General features: G+C 34.1%; 1 long non-coding RNA gene across 1 annotated transcript; it reads left to right on the top strand.

Moving 5' to 3' along the window:
• Positions 1–3,916: 3,916 nt before the first annotated feature.
• On the top strand, positions 3,917–5,910 carry LOC108209399 (uncharacterized). Its single transcript, XR_010288595.1, has 4 exons — positions 3,917–4,872; positions 5,150–5,265; positions 5,382–5,505; positions 5,670–5,910. It is a non-coding gene; the product is annotated as an uncharacterized LOC108209399 (long non-coding RNA).
• Positions 5,911–21,518: the final 15,608 nt, after the last annotated feature.

Here is a 21,518-nt window from a genome sequence, read left to right as displayed (position 1 = left end):
CCCTCATTGTAAAATGTGGAAGTATAAAAATTTCTTGTTGAACTTGTATGTTTATAGCTCGTAGTTTTGACAGGTATTATGTTATGAAATGCTTGTATCTCGACATCTAAAATATTTGCAAGTCGGATAAAAATGAAAAGGAAATTGGGGATTTAGACTATCTTATTTTATTTTAGTGTCGATTCTCATGATCTAATAGTTGTCCAAACCTTTACTGTAAATCAAGTAGATTGGATCTGAAAGTATTATCGGCTCATTTCAGGATGGGGCTAAAGAGCCCCCATACCCCTTGTTGGCTCTTGCATTAGTCAATGCTCAGCTGTCACCATTATTCCATTAAACATTATCTCCAAATTTTGTTAAACGCGTGAGAACTAGAGAGCTGACTTTGGCCAACATGGATGCATAATGCATGCATCTCATTTCAGTACCTGCATAAATATGAACACTGCTATTTTTACATAAAGAAAAACGTCTGCTCCTTCTGCTTGCCTCTTCCTCTGTTTCTTTGAAAAATAAGCACTTGTAGTTAGTATATTTACTTAGGGGTTAAATATCTAACGACAAGGTGATTCTTTACACAATTAGTGTTAATAATGGCCTAGGTGCAAATGGGTTGGTAAAGAAAATTCTGATGAGTGGGCATGTTGTATTTGAGGAGAGGAATTGTTCACAAGAGTCAGAGTATATGAGAGACCTAGAAGAGCTGGTCGGTAATAACAAGGTAAGGTTCCCAATGGTGATTGTGAATGGGAAGGACTTGTGCGGAGCAGAAGAGGTGGAGGGTTTAGATTATTTTGAGAACAAGCAAAAGCTTATATCAGTACTGAAACATCTCTATCTTCCTGCAAGAACATTAGAAAACCTTCATGTCATGTGGATCAATGGGAGATACTCTTAGTGGTTGTGCTACTACATTTCCTGTTTCTTTACCTTGTTTTTTTAATATAAATGTGATTAGCTATCATTTGTTGCCTCTTCACTGTGAACAAAAAAGTGGAATATCAATTTGTCTGGAAAAAAAAATTAATTGGTCACTGAATTGTCATAATACAGAGAAAAAAGTATCTAAATATATAGCAGCTTTATGTACATTAAGAGCAAAGATATAAACAGTTCATCTTAGTAGTTTTGACACAACTCCAAAACAGTCCTTTTCCATGCCGACCCATCAAACTTCATGCTCTAGTCCAAAAACCAACCAGAGCCCCAATTGATGCTCGAGAAACTGCCCATCACAGTCCTACGGTCCATCCATTGCTAAACATAACTCCGTTGAAGTTGGTCCCTTAACTTACTCATTCAAGCTTCAAGAACGAAGACAAAGCAATATAAACCTCACAAGACAACTTAACCAAAATTCACAAAGTAGCTTCTTGTTACTAGCTAGGATTCTGTAGCTGGTTTCTTCAGATGTATGCCCACACCTGGTTTACAATCTGAATGCACAAAGTAGAAATTAGCTAAATTTTAGCATGACTGCGGGTTATTTTAAGTTACCTCTGAAGGCAGAAAACTATGAACTCTAATAGAAATTGAATTTATAGCTAGCCACAGACCTCAGGAATGCTAGTTGGCCCACAGTGACCTGGTGTTCGGGTATTACACCACATACTTTGTTTAATCCCCTGAATCGTAACAGAAATGTTTAACATATTAAATTACCTGTTCACAAGTTGAATCGAAGAACCAAACTCCATTGGGCATTAGGCTTTTTATCAATTTTAGGCGACGAGTTTGAGCTGCAACAGAAATGTTTAACATATTAAAGTTGTTAAAGAAGTTCATGGAAATGTCATATACACAGCTATAGTACAGCATTCTTATATTCTAGGTAACTTACATATATGCTCGCGCTGGTTGCACTTACAGATCACTGTTAAAGTCTTCCGTGTCTGTTTTCATTTGGCCCCTTCCACAAATCATGCAGCGCCATGATGAATTGATTGGCGATGATGTGTACGATGAACTTTATGGTGATCTTAATATTGGAAAGGGTTTTCTTCAGCCTCAGCTGTCTGAGGCGCCTGGTCCAAATGGTGCGGTGAATCTACACTAGTAAATCTGGTGCCAAAAGAGTTAAATGTTCCTAGAGTTCCATTGCCAGAGGCAGCGGATGAGATAGCAGTAAGGTGGCATCGAATTTGGAAGGAATTAAGACTTCACATGCAGAAAGCAATAGCTCCAAATGTGAGTCATGATTCTCAAGCATTAAAATTTGGGTTTCATGGCTCAAAACCTGTGGCTGATCAGAATGGTGCAAGCAGGCTCTTCGTGGGAGAGCTACACTGGTGGACTACTGATGCGGAAGTTGAGAGTGTTCTGTCCAAATATGGGAGGGTCAATGAATTTAAGTTTTTGGATGAAAAACGTAGTGGAAAATTTAAATGATATTGTTTGGTTCAATTTTATGACACAGCTGGGACATAGGTGCCTCTATGAGACCAAACATGCCAAATGCACGAGGGTTTGAAGCTGGTGCTGGATTTAATTCAACCCATATGGGTCGAGGTTTTCCACGTCCTACTTTTCCATCGATGTTTCCTCCTTACCGGAATGTGAATGTCATCCAGTGCTTGGGGAATTGTGCTTGTAATTTCAGTTGCTTGGATCTGCCTCCTTGAGTTGCACCTTCTGCCACCGCACGTGCATTTCTTAAGGAGATGAGTGTGTTACCAGCTTCAATTTTGGTTATAGATTTTCCGGTTAAAATACTGTTGATATTTATTGAACCTGCTTTATAAGGTACAAATGAAATGCATGCCATATGTAAAATATATGGTGGAAATATATTAAATAACATACAAAATCTGATCATAGAAACTATCACCTAGTCAAGTTTAGTGTCTATCTGTCGGCTTGGTGAGTGCTATTGGACCATCAATCTCATTTGTGGAGATTGTTGGAAATACTCGGCATTTTAGACTAAGTTGTGGATCATTTTCACGCCCAATTTTAGTAAAATACACTACGTCTCAATGTTTTGTTTTGGTCAAATTGTATTCGCCTCTACTCAGGCATTTCAATACATATTTAGTATTTACACCCTCAAAATGAATAAAGCGTGAATGAGAACCCTTGATTAGATATACACACACCATCTATGGAAGAAATAGGAAGAGACGATAAGAGAAAAAGAAAACCCGATAACAAGTTTTAACTATTGAATAATATTGATTTTTCTTTTTCCCTCAAAGATAATCAAATCTTACATGCAAAATTTATTTTTATACGCAAATATAGGTCTAGAGTGAATTAAATTAGGCCCTTAATCAAACTAAAAATTGAGGAATCTTTTATCAATAAAAATTATGTTGTATTTAGATGATACGAAGAAATATGATTTTTTTTCTCTTATAATTAGGTAGAAAACACTCGTGATCGATAAAATATAAAAGAACATGCGTTTGCGTGCATAATGTCACAATATAGTATTACTTTAGTATACAAAACACTTCAAAAATATACTGTAGATATATAAATATAAAATAATAGAACTTACATCAATATTGTTAGGGAAAAGTATGAAAAACATTACAAAAGTTTATGTTTATTGATGTATTTATTTCAAAACAAATCATGTTAATTAAAATCAAGATTTGCTTCAATTGAGTGTTTATATCATACCAAATATTTACATTTCTTTTCCAAATGAAAATCATAAATATTTTCACAAATAAATCCAACAATCACTACACCATATTTCGGCTATTGCAACAGCAAAAGTCAATAATGCTGCACAAAATGTTGCTGTAGGCAAAAAAACAGCTACCCTTTTGTAATATTTTTCGAAAATGTTGCCTAAAACTGAAAAGTGTTGCATGCCTAGTATCTTTTTCAGAGATTCAAAAATTTTAATACCAATTGTAACACATTTGTCAAATGTTACAATAGTTCGCAACATTTTTATCAAATTAAACCAAAACAATAGGCGGGCTTCTTTATTTCTGTTGGCCGGACAAACCAAACCCCCCAAAATTAACCCCCAAAACAAACCCCCCAAACAAAATCCTCTCCAATCTCACTCGAGTCTCCAGTACTCTCACGCTATTGTTACTCTTCTCTCCTCTCCTCTCTCACGCTGCAAATCCTTTCGTCTCTCACGCTGCGAATCCTTAATATCAATCAAGGAAAAATTTGTATCTTTATCCTAATTCATGTCCGAATATTTCGATTAGGGCTTTGTGTTCTTATTTTGTGCTCTTTAGAGCTTAAATTTTTTAGGGTTTTGTATCTTTTTTTGTGTTTTTTTCTTTGTTCTTATTTTGTGTCTTAATTTGTTCGATTAGGGTAAGATTTTGAGAGTTATTAATGTTGCTCTGTATCCACTATGTTAGTTTGTTCAATTTTCTGTCTTGTCTTTCTCTATATGTACCATGTTAGATTGTACGTTTTTATTGAATAATTTGATTAAAATGTACTGTAAATGTGGTGATGATATATGTTGTTGTCCGCCAACTGTTTGATGAAATATGAGAGATGTGAAATAATGTAGTTTCTGGGTATGTTAAGTTGGGGATGGTGGGTGCTGCTAGGAGGTTGTTTGATAGAATGCCGCTGAGGGATGTTGTGTGGTGGAATAGTATGGTTGTTGGGTATGTCAAGAGTTGGGAGTTTGGTGAGTATGTGAGGATTTTTAAGGAGTTGAGGAGGTCGTCGATTGGGTTTAATGAGTTAGTTTTTATGGGGTTTTGACTATTTGTGTCAGAAGTAAGGATTTGGGTAAGCAGGTTCATTGTGGGGTTTTGGTTTATGGGTTTCTTTGTCGAATTTGGTAAGGATTTATGGTAACAATGTTACAAGCGCTAATGTACAGGCTACTTTACCGGTCCAGACACCAGACTTCCGAAAGTAGTGTAGAGGCATCTCCAGGTTAGTTTTTCCTATATCATGTAGAACTAAAATGAGCTAACGATTGTGACTTTTATTGATTATGTACAAAGAGATAGTAATCACAAGTTACTGCATAATGATTGTTCTACAATTTATTATCTACCTAATAGATATCTTTTTAATATAGCCCCTTCAACTTTATAGATATCCTATACTTGTTGCTTGCAAGTTAGCATAATAACTCAAGTACGACGTACATACAACAAATATATAAATATGACCTACATCACACTTATATCTGATCACATTCTAACAGATATGAGTTTGAAGACATTCTACTGGATATGAATATGCAGATATGCTCAGCCGTCCAGTAAGTCTCCAGGCACTTACTCACACCTATATATAATAAGTGGCAGAAGCCGTAACAAGGTATGTAGCACTTGAGTTATTTCAGAGAATGTTTACCTTGTTCGAAATATACTCTGCTCAGAGTCACACAATGAAGGTGTGTGAATTTCTAAAGATAAAGGAGGTACTACACGCAGGGAGCCATGGGATGGACATTATTGGACCTCTGCAGCAAGCTAACACTTCCTATGGTGGCAAGTATGAGACCATTAACTTGGATGAAAATTTAAGAGTGCAATTTTATTATATCAGCTGGAAATAGTATGTTATTTATCTATAGCTTTTTAGTTGATATTATAATAGCTCATGCATCTCTGCTTCTAACTGAAGTATATTGCAAATTAATATAAATAGTATACGGTAGAAGTCAATAGAAGAGGATTCTATATGGTCCCCATATACTAATACAAACTAGTTTTGTGCAGCTTTTAGTCATTTTACAGCGAGGAGGATGGGAAGGCAGCTGCTCAACATAGTGATGAAAATGAAGATTTTTAGTCACTTTTTATTTTTAAATCTTTATCTATGCTTGCTTTTGGATTGACTTTTGTATGGATAGTTTATAAGTTGGCACCTTAGTCTGGTTTCTATTTATCTTTCAATTTGATGACTCGGTTTGTACTTTGCATTCTATTTTTGTCAATTTCAAGTTAAGAAAATTTTCAAGTACTATTGCATTTATATAATATCACTGTTAATCACGCCCAACAATTTAAAAGGATTACAATACACACAAAAATGTTGGAGAAATGTGTTACCAAAAAATTAAAAAGTATTGCAATTGATTTACTAATGTTGCACAAAAGTGTTACAACAAAATATTAAATTATTGGCATGCAACACTTTTTAAGTATATAGTGTTACAAAGAAATGTTACACTAAATTTATTGTAATACTATAAAATTATTACCAAAGGCCTCGAAAATGTTACAACAGATTACAACTAAAAGTCTATTGCAATACCTCAAAAACGTTGCAAGAAACCAAATATCTGCTCCAACAGAGGTCTATTGCAACGACAACAAATGCAACACCTAATTTTGTCAAAAATGTGACCAAAAGGTCTACTGTAATAGTTTTAAGCCCTTAGGCTACATTTTTCAGCCGTTGCATAGGTGAAATATGGTGTAGTGAATTTAAATTCCTATGATAAAATTTTAACAAGAGATTTTACTAATTAAATTAAAGATGAAAAACTAGTACGACATATTAGCTACAATAAAAAATATTACCTGCTTAGCACATGATGAAGGAGGCATTTTAAGTATGTTGGAGCAATTTCTTCATTGTTTAGAATAATTCTTTCACATATACTGAAATAAGATGAACATCAAATTAAGAGTTTATTGGAAACTTCATATCTTAGATCGAAACTCAAAAATCATAACCCAACATTCAATTAAACCAATATATGTACAAATAAAAATAAATCCAAAATCAAAAGTAAATAGATGAAAATGACTTACTGATCAGGCATGAATTAATCGGGCACAAATCTTCAGATTTATGATATATCGAGAACATAAAAGAAATGATTGTTGCGGACGGTGGTGATAGAGTGATTACACTAAAACAAAAGAAGATAAATTAAGGCTCAGTTAGAAAATTTACATCTTACATTGAAAATCAGAAAGAAAATCCATCATTGGATTAATTAATCCAAATTTGTAAATTTCAAAATAAATCCAAAGTAAAAAGTAAAATATGATAATGGCTTACCCATTAGGCGTGGATCGAGCACAAATCGTCATATATATGATATATGGAAAATATCATCCCAATGATTGTTGTGGATGATGTTGATGTAGTGATTACACTAAAAATGATAAATTAAGAAGAGATGCTAATAGCGAAGTAGGGGCCGAACCAGGATTTGGAATCGGCCTGGACTGGGAGACAGAGCGGCGAAGCAGAGGCGGTTTTAATTGTGCGGAATGTAAAGAATAGAATTAGGTTTTGAATTAGGTTTAGTTTGCTCATATATATATATATATATATATGTATATATTGTAAAAATATTTTTTTGGCCAGTTGCAGCCCAGCGTAGTCATTGGTCTAGTTCCGCCCACGGAAGGTAAATTATGAACAAGAGGCTGATGAGGAAGGTGGAATTTTAAGTAGGGAGAATAAGAAGATGAAGAGATGATTGCATAAAATGATGAATGTAGAATGATTTTTATTTTGATAAGACATTAAAAGGATGTGAGATAACAAAATAAGATGTTTAAGAAAATTAGCCTAAAAATTAAAAATCAAGTTTCTGGTACGTTTTTTATATATATTTTAACAACGGAAATCACTAATTTTTACATAACATATCACTAGTTTTTATATAGCATATCTCGCGAATATAAATATATATAAACATATATACAATGTATATAATCATCAACTTTACCGGTATTATAGTAAGGGACCTCTTAACATCATTACCAATACTTTTTTATAACGGGGCACCACCGGCTACCATCACTAATAGTCATCGCCGCTTGCCACCATAACTTACCACAATTAATTAGCGACTTCTTGCCACCATCACACGCCCCCTTTCATCACTTACGGCTATTATACACCTCCTATTACCATAATTGATCATTAATAAATTAACGACAACTAATAGTTCAAATAAGTAGATAATTTTCTCAATTATGAAAAATAAAAATTGTAGATTTTACTATATAAAACAGTGATTAATGCAGTATAAACTAGTGATTCTTGTAGTTGCAATAGTGATTTTGGAACGGGTCTTTGTCCAGATCTGAGCCATCGAGCGACAAGGTAATTCTTTACACAACGAGTGCTAACAATGGCCTAGGCGCAAATGGGTTGGAAAAGAAGGTTCTGTTGAGTGGAAATGTTGTATTTGAGGAGATAAACTGTTCCAAAGAGCCTATATATTTGAAAGAGCTTAAAGAGCCGGTGGGTAAAGAAAAGGTGAGGTTTCCCATGGTGATTATGAATGGGAAGGATTTGTGTGGAGAAGAAGAGGTAGAGGGTTTAGATGATTTTGGGGACAAGCAAAAGCTTATGTCGGTATTGAATATGCTTTATGTCACCGAAAGAGCAGTGAAAAGCCTTCCGTTTTGCGGAGGAGTTCAACTAATAGGGAAGGTTTCTAAGACTTCCCTCGCATTGAAGTTTTTGTAATATTTTTCGCAGTTGTTAGAGTGCTTTTGTGGAGCTATTAACTTGGAGAAACTATTGCATTAGTTTAATGGTTGTTGAGTGGATTTTTCTCTATATTTCATCACACTCATTGTAGAAATATGGAAGTCTAATAATTTCTTATTGAACTTGTATGTTCATAGCCTTATTAGACATCAAGTACATTATGAGCACCAAATGCTCACCGCTAATGGAGCCAAAACCTTGATTTTTGCTATAACAAGTGGCTTAATTTTAGTTGTCGAAGAATCGAAGCTGAAGCTACTCATGACCCACGCCTCTACAGTGATAGTTAACGCTTAGTATAGTTTTGACAAATATATACAACTCCAAACCACGTGCTTTGTCTTCCATGCCACCCATCAAACTTCATGCTATGGTCCAAAAACTAACCAGAGCAACAACTGATCCTCGAGAAGCTACCCATCACAGTTCCTACGGCCTCCATCCATTTCAAAACAGAACTCCGTTGAAGTTGGAGCCTTAACTTACTCATTCAAGCTTCAAGAAAGAAGACAAAGCAATAGAAACCTTGCAACACAACTTAACGAAAATTCTCAATTTTGCACCTTGTTACTCACTAGGATTCCGTAGCTTGTTTCTTCAGATGTATGCCCACAGCTGTTTCACGATCTGTATGCAAAAAGTAGAAATTCGCTATAATTAAGCCGAACTGCCGGTTATTTTAAGTTGCATTTTAAGTTGAGGTGTTACGACATATACTTTGTTTTATCCCTTAACTACCTCTTTATTAAGCTGGCACACTGAAATGTTGCCATATATAGCCAAAATCAACGAAACAAAATAGTTAAAAAGATCTTGGTATCAAAAATTCACAATTAATAATTATTTAATTCCAAAGACATTCAAGTCAAATGTCTGCCCAATTAAATTGGTATTATGCTGTCTGCTACAATGATATGATAATAAAGTTCATAAAGAAGTTTATAACAATGACATATATACAGTTCTAGTACAGCATTCTTATATTCTAGGTAACTTACATATACGATCACGCTGGTTACACTTACAGATCACTATTTGGTCAAAGTCTTCCTTGTCTATTTTCATTTCAACCCTTCCACAAATTATGCAGCGCCAGGATGAATTGATTGGCGATGATGATGAGTACGATGAACTTTATGGTGATCTTAATATTGGAATGGGTTTTCTTCACCCTCAGCCGTTTGAGGCGCCTGGTGCGTTGAATGTGGGATATGGTCAGACACCAGAAACTGTTGTTCCTGAATCTACGCCAGTAAATATGGTGCTAAAAGAGTTGAACGTTCCTAAACGACTAACTGAAGAAATTAAGACCTCACAGAAAGCAATAGCTCCAGATGCGAGTCATGATTCACAAGCATTAAGGGTTTCATGGCTCAACACCTGTGGCTCATAATGGTGCAAGCAGGCTCTTCGTGGAGAGCATTTGCTTCTCCACATACTGCAAGGCAGATGGCTGATTCTTATCGACCTCAATCTCAAAACCAGTCACCATAAGGAACACTCTGTATATGAAAGATTTTAAATAAACATTCTTGCAACAAATACTATGTACAGATACACTACTATGTACATATGTACGTAATATGTGCGCACATTTTAACAATAGCAAGCGGAAACAAACAAGACAAGCTATACCATTATAGAAGGATAAATTAACTTAAAATAGGCGCACCTCTAACCAAGCCATCGACCACACATATTTATGCTACCTCCTTCGTGACAGGCTGAACAAATGTCATCCCGTGCTTGTGGAATTGTGCTATTAATTTCAGTTGCTTGGATCTGCCTCCTTGAGTTGCACCTTGTACCAGTGCACGTGCATTTCTTAAGCAGATGAGTGTTACAAGCTTCATTCTTGGCTATAGATTTTCCTGTCAAAATACTTCTGATATTTTATTGAACCTGCTTTAGAAAGAATAAATGAAATGCCATATGTAAAATATATGGTGGAAATATATTAAATTACATACAAAATCTCATCATAAAACCTATCACCTAGTAATGGACCATCAATCTCATCAAGTGAGTGTTTATATCATACCATATATATATATATATATATATATATATATATGTATATCTATATATATGTATATCTATATATATGTATATCTATATATATGTATATCTATATATATATATATATGCGTTAAGTTATATGGAGACTAGGTTTTCATTTGAGACTTGAAGACGACTTATGTACTGCAATTAAAATAAACCATAAAAACATTGCAAAACGTATTATTTTTCGAATCATGTTCTACAATAAACATTATTTTATTGACAATGTTGCAAATTTTATCCATTTTGCAAATAAAACATCAAAAAACATATTATTTTACGAAGCCATGTTTAATTTAGTATGCAGAACATTTTTTGATCTTGCAGAACATACATATTCTACTTGTTTAGCATACATAATTTTCAACATTTTCAATGAAATAGTGATATTTATCGAATGTATTTCGCAAAACAATAAATTTGGTAGTGTTTTAATTGCAGAATATAAGTGGTCATATATGTTTAGTAATTTAGTAGTCATATATGTTTTCTAAATATTTAAAAAATTATTTAATTTACTTTATATACATTGTCAAAAGGTCTAGAACTATTTGAAAATAATATCAAGTGTTTAAATATGAATAATGGAAAACATTACTAAAGTATTTATTTAAAAAGAATAAAAGAAAAACTAATTCAACAAGCTGGTTGCTAATTAGGTATTCACTCATAAGAAGTATTACACTTATGTAAGGTAATATAAGATAAAAAAAATAAGATATGGATCGTTAGATGAAAAAAATCAATGGCTAGTAATTTAGGCTCCACTTTACAAGTAGCGTTGCACTCGAGAAGCTAGCTACCCATCTCATACACCATATTCACCCTCTTACAATACTGGGATCAGATTAAAAAAAAGTTCAACATAATCCCTTTTGTTCAAATTCTTGATTTCATACACACACACACCCCATATATATATACACATTAACAAGTTTTCTCTGTTATCACTTTGATTCATAATGGAAAAACAAGGTGATGGAGGTGACGGAGTTAATTCTCCAAAAAATCATTATCAATCTTCTTTGTCCCCTAACCATACATCAGAAGTCTAGGAAATACCCTTTTCTGAGTTTCCTTCTGAGCATCAACCTCCAATTGATTACACTGACTTTGAATTGGAAGATTTTTCCAGTTGGCTTAATGATACGGGTCCGGGTGACAATTATGAAAATTCAAATAATGTTTTGATTGCTGGAAGTCAAAATCAGAACATGACACATGTTAATAATATTAATAATATAAGTAAAAATTATGAAAAGATTATAAATTGATCATCTATTCTTATATAAAACAAAGCAAACACATGTTAATTGAAGTCTTAGTTCTCATCACTCGAGATATAACAACACTCCAAAGATGATAATATACTAAATATATGTTTATTTGTCATTTTTAAAAGTATTATAATTTGTCTAAACAAATTTATAAATTTAAATCCTTATGACAATATGAAAAAAAATTAGTTCAGCAAATTTGGTATTAATAATTTGTAAAACATATATAAAAAAGTAGTTAAGCCAATATAATAAAAAATTACCTCGATTCCCCACATCTAAAGAAGGTGATGAGAATGAAATGTTCTTGAAGCATTTTCTTCATTGTTTATGATAACTATTCCATATATGCAAGAGCTGAGAAAAATAAAGAACATAATAATTAATTTTGCAATCTTGAATTTAAGAGATCCGTTTTACAAACGTCAGATCTCCATCGAAACTCAAAAGCATCAACCCCAAATATAAATCTCTGCATCTATCCAAACAAAACTGATAAAAAAATATAAATGGATTCTAATTTAATGAGCTCGATCACCGATTGCATCTGAAAAAAGTCAGACCGCTCAGATGCTTTGTAATCAGTATAACAACTAGATCAGAAATAGATCGGATAAAACTAGACAAAAGTGAGGACGATCGGAGGTTTCGTAAACGTAATAAGAAAAATTAGGCTATATTAGGCGCCGATTCACAAATTAGCTATAAATCGGTCGACAACAAATGCAGAGACTATGAAGAGACTATGTGAAAGGCTATTATTACAAGAGTTTCTTCATAAAGATATTTAAAAGGTTGTGAAAAGGAAAAGAGAAGATGTTAATGAAGTAATCATAGAGCTAACATTGAATTTATGTATACATTTACGTAGTGGCGGATACATATGGGGGCTCAGGGGGCTTGAGCCCACCCCTGAGTCCATAGCAATTTCAATTTTCTTTCTAAAATTGGTGTATTTTATAAATGAGCCCATCCCAATTATTTTGAATCGGTTCATTTTTATTGCAAGCCCAGTCCATAGACTAAATAATCTACTATATTATACCTATTGTGTTTCGTAAATTAAATTGTTCGAGTTTCAAAAAATAAAATGAATAGTTTCGTTAATGTACAATGTAATTTTGTTGGTGGGAAAATCCTTACATTAGAAAATTTAGCGAATTTGGAAGTCAAATAGAGTTTTTAGAATAAATATCTTCAATTCAAAATTAATTTATTATCAATTTTTTTACAATATGATACAAGAGTCAAGACTACAACTAATTTAAACGCCCATCAACCTTTTTATCCTTTACTTAATCTCCCTATCAAAATTATCTTTCTCTCTATTTTCTGTCTACAAGTGCGACTATGAATATTCAATACAAAATCTAAATAATATATAGTGTTTTTAATAATTTTCATGAAAAAATAATCATATATATTGAAACAAGTTGGACTATAAATCGAAATTCGAAATCAAATCAGTTGTGCAGGACATCTTACAAGCTGTTCCTTCTAAAATAATTATCTTATGTACCGAATGTCCTGGAAAAAAAAACCGGGAGGTGAAACTCTTTGATCGTTGACTGACATGCATGCCATGTAGGCGATGAAGTAAAATTTACCTAGTTGAGTTCCCACATTTAGTTTGCCGCTTCTGTCGTTAATTAGATGTACTTTATTAGCATAGAATTTCAACTAATTTATCAATTTATATTAGAAGATCTTTTTTCTGATAATGTTCACAATCTAGTTGACTTTCTATGTAATGGTTAGTTGGTTACGGATCTTAAAGCTTCCTAAAAATTAGTTTATTCACTTAGAGCTCTTTCACCATGATTAAAGAAGCCTCATTTTCTCATGTTTTCTTGAGCTTTAAAGGGGAAACTCGCAACAACTTCATATGCTTTCTATATGAGGCTTTAAAGACCGAAGGCTTTGTAGCTTTCATGGACAAGAGTGACATACGTGTCGGAGATGAGGTGTATTCCACAATCAAAGAGGGGATCAAGAACTCTATGAGAGCCATAATTGTATTTTCTCAGAATTATGCTTACTCTACATGGTGTCTTGATGAACTTGTTCTGTGATATTCGTATTTTCTTAATAATGTATATTTTATCAATAATATTAGTTTAGTAATTTGATTAGAAATAGAATCAGTAATTAGATTAGAAAAAGATTAATATTAATAATTAGATTTATATTAGTTATAGGATACTTAGAGGCCTATATATATAAAAACATGCTAGTTATTAATAACCCTAGTTAAGAGAAGCAACGTGGACATATGCATCCCATATTACAAATGATGATCTCTCGAAATGGAACTCTTGGCACACTCTATCAAAACCAACCTTCTGTCCCCGTCTGGCATGATCTTTGGTGCCCATCTGGCAAGACCTTCGTAAGCCCATATGACTTTCTTTATTGGCCCATATGACCTATTAAACTGAGCCCATATGGCTATTAAATTGAGCCCGTATGGCTATTCTTCGGAAGCCCGTGTGGCTTAATAATGTTGTATTCTACAACACCTTCGTCAACCCGTTTGTCTCATGCAATCCTTCCAGCCCGTATGGCTTTCAATTGTTATTTTACACCAACTATGAGAAAGATTGTAGAAGGGGGGTTGAATACAATCTTTTTCAAATTTAAAAGATTCAAGAATGATACACTAAAAACACAGTAAACAGAAAAACACCAAGTATTAAAAATACGGGTGGATTGAATGATCCACCCGTGAGATTTTATATAGAAGAATCTGTGGATTGTTTACAATTCGCACAGCTGCTGGTTCATCACTCAACAAGTTCTAACTCTCAGATTTTTCTCTCAAGTAATTTGAACACGTTCAACTGATGCTACTAACTTGGTTATATACTCCAAGTTTTTACAAAGCTTTTAGCTAGATTACAAAATGCACTCTAATCTAAAAACAATGCTGCACAACTTTGTCTTATGCATGCTTTCTGAGATGTCTTCATCTTTGACCATCACCTTGATTTGATCCAGATTGCATTGCATGAGATAAGTATGTTTCTGCTTCTTCTTTATTTTCCTAATTAGGCTTCCATGTCTATTTTAGTGTAATTCGATCCATGTGATTTGTCAGACTTAAGCTCTAGTCACTTTCAACTGCTCTTTGCTTCATCAGTTGAAAGTTCTGGTTGCTTTCAACTGCTCTTGACTTTATCAGTTGAATGCCTGGCTCATCAGTTGAATGAATTACAAACTCCATCAGTTGAATGCTGTTCCAGTCTCATCAGTTGAATTCTTCAGCATCATCCGTTGAACACTTTGTCTTCAGTTGAATGCTTGATTTTCATCAGTTGAAACATCATCCAGTCTTCATCAGTTGAACAGTTACATCTCATCAGTTGAATATCCTTCACTTAGATAAAATTACATGGCATTGGATATTTACAATTAGCCATCCTATTCTACCCATCCGTTGATAATTCTCAAAGACAAGAAATGTAACAATTACAACTGAAATTAGATAAAGATTCTAAGTAAGACATGTTACAAAATGTTTATGTTATCATCAAAAATTATTGATTCCTAACATCAATTTAGCCCGTATGGCTTTCAACCCATTTGGTTTTCAACTTAGCCCGTATGGCCCTTTTGTATAGTTCTCCTCTGTGCACCTCTTTCCACCCCATGTCTAAAACATAGTCCAGATTTACCTACAGCAGCTGGACTACAGCTCTCCTGACTGCATCTTTGACCATCACCGTATTGTACTTCACCACCAGCAGATGAAGCTTTGGGGCACCATAAGCATTCCTTGAAGCACCTGCTGGACTCACTACCTTCATGGGACCTTACATCGCCACTAGATGAACCTCGCTCTGATATCAAGTGTTGGTTTCAATGGCCGTAAATGATTCAATATGCACACTGCTGGTATACTAGTTTACAGACTAAGGAACAAACACTTGAACAAAACGTCCATTTGTTCTTATTTGCTCAAAATATAAACTGAATGTTCATTACTTCTAATATTATTTGATACTGCAAAGTCAATATATAATGACTTGCCAAAACATCAGATGACTACAAATAAAATAACTGATAAACAACTAAAATCCTAGACTCTTATACAAACTCTACTTCTCTATTGCTTATTCAACTAGCTCCTAAAAACACTCTGCTAAGATCACGACTAAACCTCAAAACCAGCTAACAAATAAAAACATAACCTACTAAATTAGTTTAAGATTAATATCCAACATACTCTACATGGTGTCTTGATGAACTTGTTCTGTGATATCCGTATTTTATTAATAATGTATATTTTATCAATAATATTAGTTTAGTAATTTGATTAGAAATAGATTCAGTAATTAGATTAGAAAAAGATTAATATTAATAATTAGATTTATATTAGTTATAGGATACTTAGAGGCCTATATATATAAAAACATGCTAGTTATTAATAACCCTAGTTAAGAAAAGCAACGTCGCCGCGTAATAAAGAAAAAGAGAAAACAGAGAAGAGAGGATCGGAGATCAACAGAATCAATTCACGGAAGGTATAAACAAACCTTTTCCCTTTTTTATTAATGTTGTTGATTAATAAGTGTGATGTACTTGTACAACAACACTTGCTTTGGCACATTGATAAAAGAATAGAAACTGTGAATTATTTGGTGCACATGAGACGTACCCCATTTACACACTTACACACGTAGGCTGGCATATGTTTGGAGTTACGTAGATTATTTGCTAATGCCATTAAGTATATAAATAATTATATATTTTAATTATAAATTATAATTTATATTTAGGTTCGGAGTCGGGAGTTTAGCGGATTATTTACGTCTTCTCGTGAGTGTTCGGTTAGCTATTTTCGAGGTACAGATTCTATTCCTTTTATTAAGCGCTACTCCTTTCGATATTAAATGATTTTGATTTGTCCTCTTTTGATCCGTCCGACTTGCTAAGTTCGTTCTGTACTATTCATTTGACTGTTTTGATTTCCGAAAAATATTTTAAAAATCTGTTTTGAAAGATTGAAATATTTGTTATGCGGTTTTCAAAGATTTTACAAAATATGATTTGCTCAGTTTATTTGAAATATATGTACCATGTGATTTTTAAGTTGTGAAAACTATTTTGTTTTGAACCCTTAGAGAGATATAGGGTATACCGAGTTACCCAGCTGTAGGGGTACTACAGCCATGTCTTTGCGGCACCATTGACATGACACTTTGGTGACTGTGTGATTGGTCACGGCGTATCCTTCTGTTAGCTCTTGGGAGGAGCTTTGGCCATTTTGATTATTTGTTCAGGATACGTGGGTGCACCCAGTTCAGTTTTGATATGATTTGTGATTTGACGGTGACGTTGTATATGCCGTACACGTTATCCGATTTGTTGCACATATTAGGTACCCTATGATGTGTGTATCTGTATATGTTCTGATTTGATCTCGGTATGAAATATCCTAACCCCTTGTTGCTCCAGCCTATTATTTTAAAATAACTGATTTATATTACCGTCAAAATATTTTAAATGTTTCTTGTTTTGTAAATGCTTCCAATCCGTACTGGGCATTTGGCTCATGCCGTATTCTTCTTCTGGCAGGTACTTAGGGGGATTCGGGACTGTGTGATGGAGAGCAACCCATTCTTTTCATTGTTTAGGATTTATGGACTTCTAGCAGTTATTCAGTTTTATTGTTTAGAGATTCTATTTATTCGCAATATTCGGATCTATTTATTTCGAGGATTTAAATCATTTTAGGAATTATCAGACTTGTTTATTATCGTCTGGAATATATTTAGTGCTCTGTTTGCAGGTTTTGGATTTGTAGGTAACCTCTTGTCTTAATTTAAGATGGGGGTTGTTAGCGATTTTACAACTTATACGCAAGTGCACGTATCGTTACAAGTAGTATATTTATTCGTTCCCACAGAGACTAAAAATAAGTTGTTAAGTACCATACACCATTGTTCTCCTAATTCAAGTTAAAGTACACATTGGCTTAAAAAGTTAAAATAATTAACACTAGAGAACTAACTAACACAACTTCAATGACAAGATTAACAAGATAGGCCTAAAACTTCATCTTTTGATATCAACAAGTATCTCATCATACATCAATTCTCATGGTCTAATCTAATTACTAATCTAAGGCTAACAAGTATTCATAAGGACCTTCCGAATCTCAAATGACTCTTATTTATGAATTAACCCCCATATCCCTATGTAGAATTTAAACTCATAAATAGCATTAAACATCACCTTAATCGACTACCCAAGGTGCTTAGGTACATTCCTGTCCCAACCACAAATCAATATAAAAATTTAATCTTAGGCTATGTTGATTGAGTCCAAACTTAAGATTTCTCTCCCAAGTCCTCTTAAGTTACTAGTTCAATCTCAAAGGTGATCAATCCTTGAGAAGCAATACACACAAATCAACATAAGCAATCAATATGACCACAAGAATAGAGAAATGAAGAAACAACTTATATATAATCAAAAGAATCCATTAAAGGCCTATAAGAGAAATTAGTTCAACATCACACTACTAAGAACTAAACACAAGTATAAAGACATCAAATCCATGTTACAATTAAGAAAGGTAAAGAAGAGAAGAAAAACTCTATATTTGTCTCTTCCAATTGCTTTCTTCCTCCTTGCTCTCTTGCGTGCAACTTCTTCCTGTATCTCTCTCCCTGTATCTCTCTCCCTGTGTCTCTCTCCCTGTGTCTATTGTCTTTTTCTGTAACTTCCCTCCTGTAATGTTTTTGTGTCTCTTGGCCCATGTAACTCCCAAGCCCATTAGAAAACAAAACAATAACTGATCTATTTTTCCTATACTATATTTTGAATAAAATAAATACTACAAATAAGTTTCTCAAATAGAATAGGAGTTCAAAGTAGAAAATTCGGACTTTCTGCTTCTGGCCATATTCTGGGCTGATTGGAATGTCAATAAATTCTGAAACCTTACTTGAATTAAAGGTCTTCTCGCAAGCTTTCCAACGGCTATTTACAGGCCCAAAACGGACTTACAGAACTCCGGTTATGATCAAAACAATGAACACAACACAATTAATCCCAAAATCCCAATTTTGCTAGAAATCACTTCAAATAATGCACTTTTAGCTCCATTCCTTCTATTATGAGAATTCTTTATTTTCTACAAGAAAACATGAAAATATATATTACAAAAAATCCAGTTTCATGCAAAAGTAATTAAAATATGGGAAAAATGTGTGTTATAAATATCACACATCAAACATCCCCACACTTAAACTTTTGCACGTCCTCGGGCAAAGAAAGAATGCAAATAAAAATTACTTCTAAACTTATTAACACCACTTTCGGAGGCGACACGATTGCATTGAGCATATGCAACAAGCCTTTAAACCCCTAGGTAGCCCTAGTGGGACGAGTTTTGTCTCGTGAGGGCCTATATTGAATGTATCCACAAAATCCATCTAGCTCATATAATAATAATATAGATGACCATAAGAACACAAGGAATGCAACTACATGAATGCAACTAATAATGAAAATGCAATGGATCCTAATAGTAATAGTGTCTCCCAAATCAGTGATAACCCTCAGGATGTGCAACAAGTTTCGACACATCAAGCTCACACCACAATATCACAACTTAGTGAACAAAAATGCAGAGTGTGCGTGTGTGCTGTTCTTAACAACATGCTCTTCTTTGAATTAAGAACAAAGATATACGAACTTCAACATGACGAATCATGTGAGTTAATAGCTCCTAAGTTGAGTACTAGAATAGATCCTAAACACTTTGCTACTTAGAACTAGCTATCATTCAAGATGACTAGGAGTTTCCATGTGTTCTTTTTATTGCTATAATACTACTATTTTTTTTCACATGCTCGGTCTAAGGTCAGGACGCTCCTCAGGGCAAGTGAGTTACGACCACCTAAAGACTTCACAAGCTCTTTTTCTCTCTTTTTTTTTTAAGCCAAATAATTCTCCAGTAATCAAGGGTAATGAAAAGTCACCAAGAAAATGTCTTTCAAGTACAATTGCACTTATTACCAGCACAAGTACATGGGTCGTCCCTCTCATGTGTGTCACCCGTTGATCTCAAAGGAGTATTTGATGCTTTATTAATCTCTTCTTTTTTTTTCGAACACGTTTACACCCCAAAGTCCTCTCAAACTTAAGCATTTATGTACTAAGCTCAAAAGGGAATAGACAAAATTCTAATCATCAACAAGTGGCTACCCCTCAAGAAGTAAGTGTACCTAAGTCTCAATTCGAAATTCAAGAGCATGATAGTTTGTGTCAATAAATAAGCTCTGCACTAGTGACACTATGCACGTAACATTGCTAATATGTGATCATAGCAAGAGTAAAATAAAAACATGCTACACATAGTATCATCATAGGCTATTAACTTGGGATATTACATTATGGGATCATGCTATGTTATGCAATGAACTAACATAAAATACTACTATATGAACTAATATATGCAATGCATGAGTATCTATCTTAACATGATATGATCATCCAACTATTTTATAAGACTAGAGTTATTTTTAATTTTTCAAAATTTTTAATTTTTTTTTTATTGAGAGTACCTCCCCACACTTGAGTGAGACATTGCCCTCAATGACTCTGAAGGAACAAAATAACTAACTACTTCTCCTAAAAGAGAACTAATAACTAAAAAAAAAACAAAATAAAATATTTAACTACAAAGAAAAGAAAGAGAACTCCCCTAGGTGTCAAGGCATATGAGGCGGACCCTGATGCCTGACGCAGTGCAAGACCTCTGTCAATTGTCTAGACATGCTCTCGTGTAGATTTGAAATATCCGTGCGAACAACTCTGATATCTGCTTTTAAATAATTAACAACGTCTTCGAGCACCGTTACTCAATTAACCAACGAAGCAACAGAGTTATTCTCCACTACTGGCTCACTAACTCGTGGCTCCACTACCGGCTCTAAAGAAGTGTTTCTACTTTCCGGAGGTATAATCTCATATCGGTCCCCTGATAAACGTATGAAGCGCATAGTAACCAATGTTGAGAAATCAAGAATCTTGGCTGGCTGCATAGTAAGAGAAGAAAGCGACTGGTCAGAAATTTTGAGATGTGAAGCAATCATGCTTACAAAACCACCAACCACTATTGGACCATCTTTCTGAGCTATCACCTCGTTCATTCGTTTACCAAACAGAATTGCGAAATCCACTTTGGATTTTTTGTGAACGCAATACAATATAGTCAATTCAGGTTTTGATACCGGACCAATGCTCCCACGACCAAATAGTGTATATGCGAACAATTTATAGATGTATCTATATGCAGGGTCTACCATTGTGGAAGCCTTAGAAGTTCGCCCTGAATATGCTGCAGATTTCTTTGTCGTTAGTGTTTGCCAAAATTCTTTTTCATCAAACTCAGGAGGGTCTCTTTGGTAACCATTGTACCAACCAAAAATTTTTCTTAGAGTTGTATCGCTCAGCACATATGGTTTTCCCATTAACTGAAAGTGAAACATACTTGCCATTGAAACTGGACCAGGCTCTTTAAATTCAAATGTGCTCAAGAACTCATACACAAGCTCTGCATAAGATGGAGCATTAAAATCAAGCAACTGCACCCAGCCTATCCCCTCCAACAATTTGGTAACGTCATCTAAGAGACCAATACTTGCAAGTGCCTGTTTATCTGCATATCGGTTTGGAAGTATGCCCCGGGCTGCTAAAACATCATATTTGATTCTTTGATCAGCTGTTAAATTTTTGAGATGTAAGAGTTTG

This window comes from Daucus carota, chromosome 2, assembly GCF_001625215.2.
Source record: "Daucus carota subsp. sativus chromosome 2, DH1 v3.0, whole genome shotgun sequence".
NCBI classification, from domain to species: domain Eukaryota; kingdom Viridiplantae; phylum Streptophyta; class Magnoliopsida; order Apiales; family Apiaceae; genus Daucus; species Daucus carota.
This window is presented reverse-complemented; position numbering and strand designations above follow the sequence as displayed.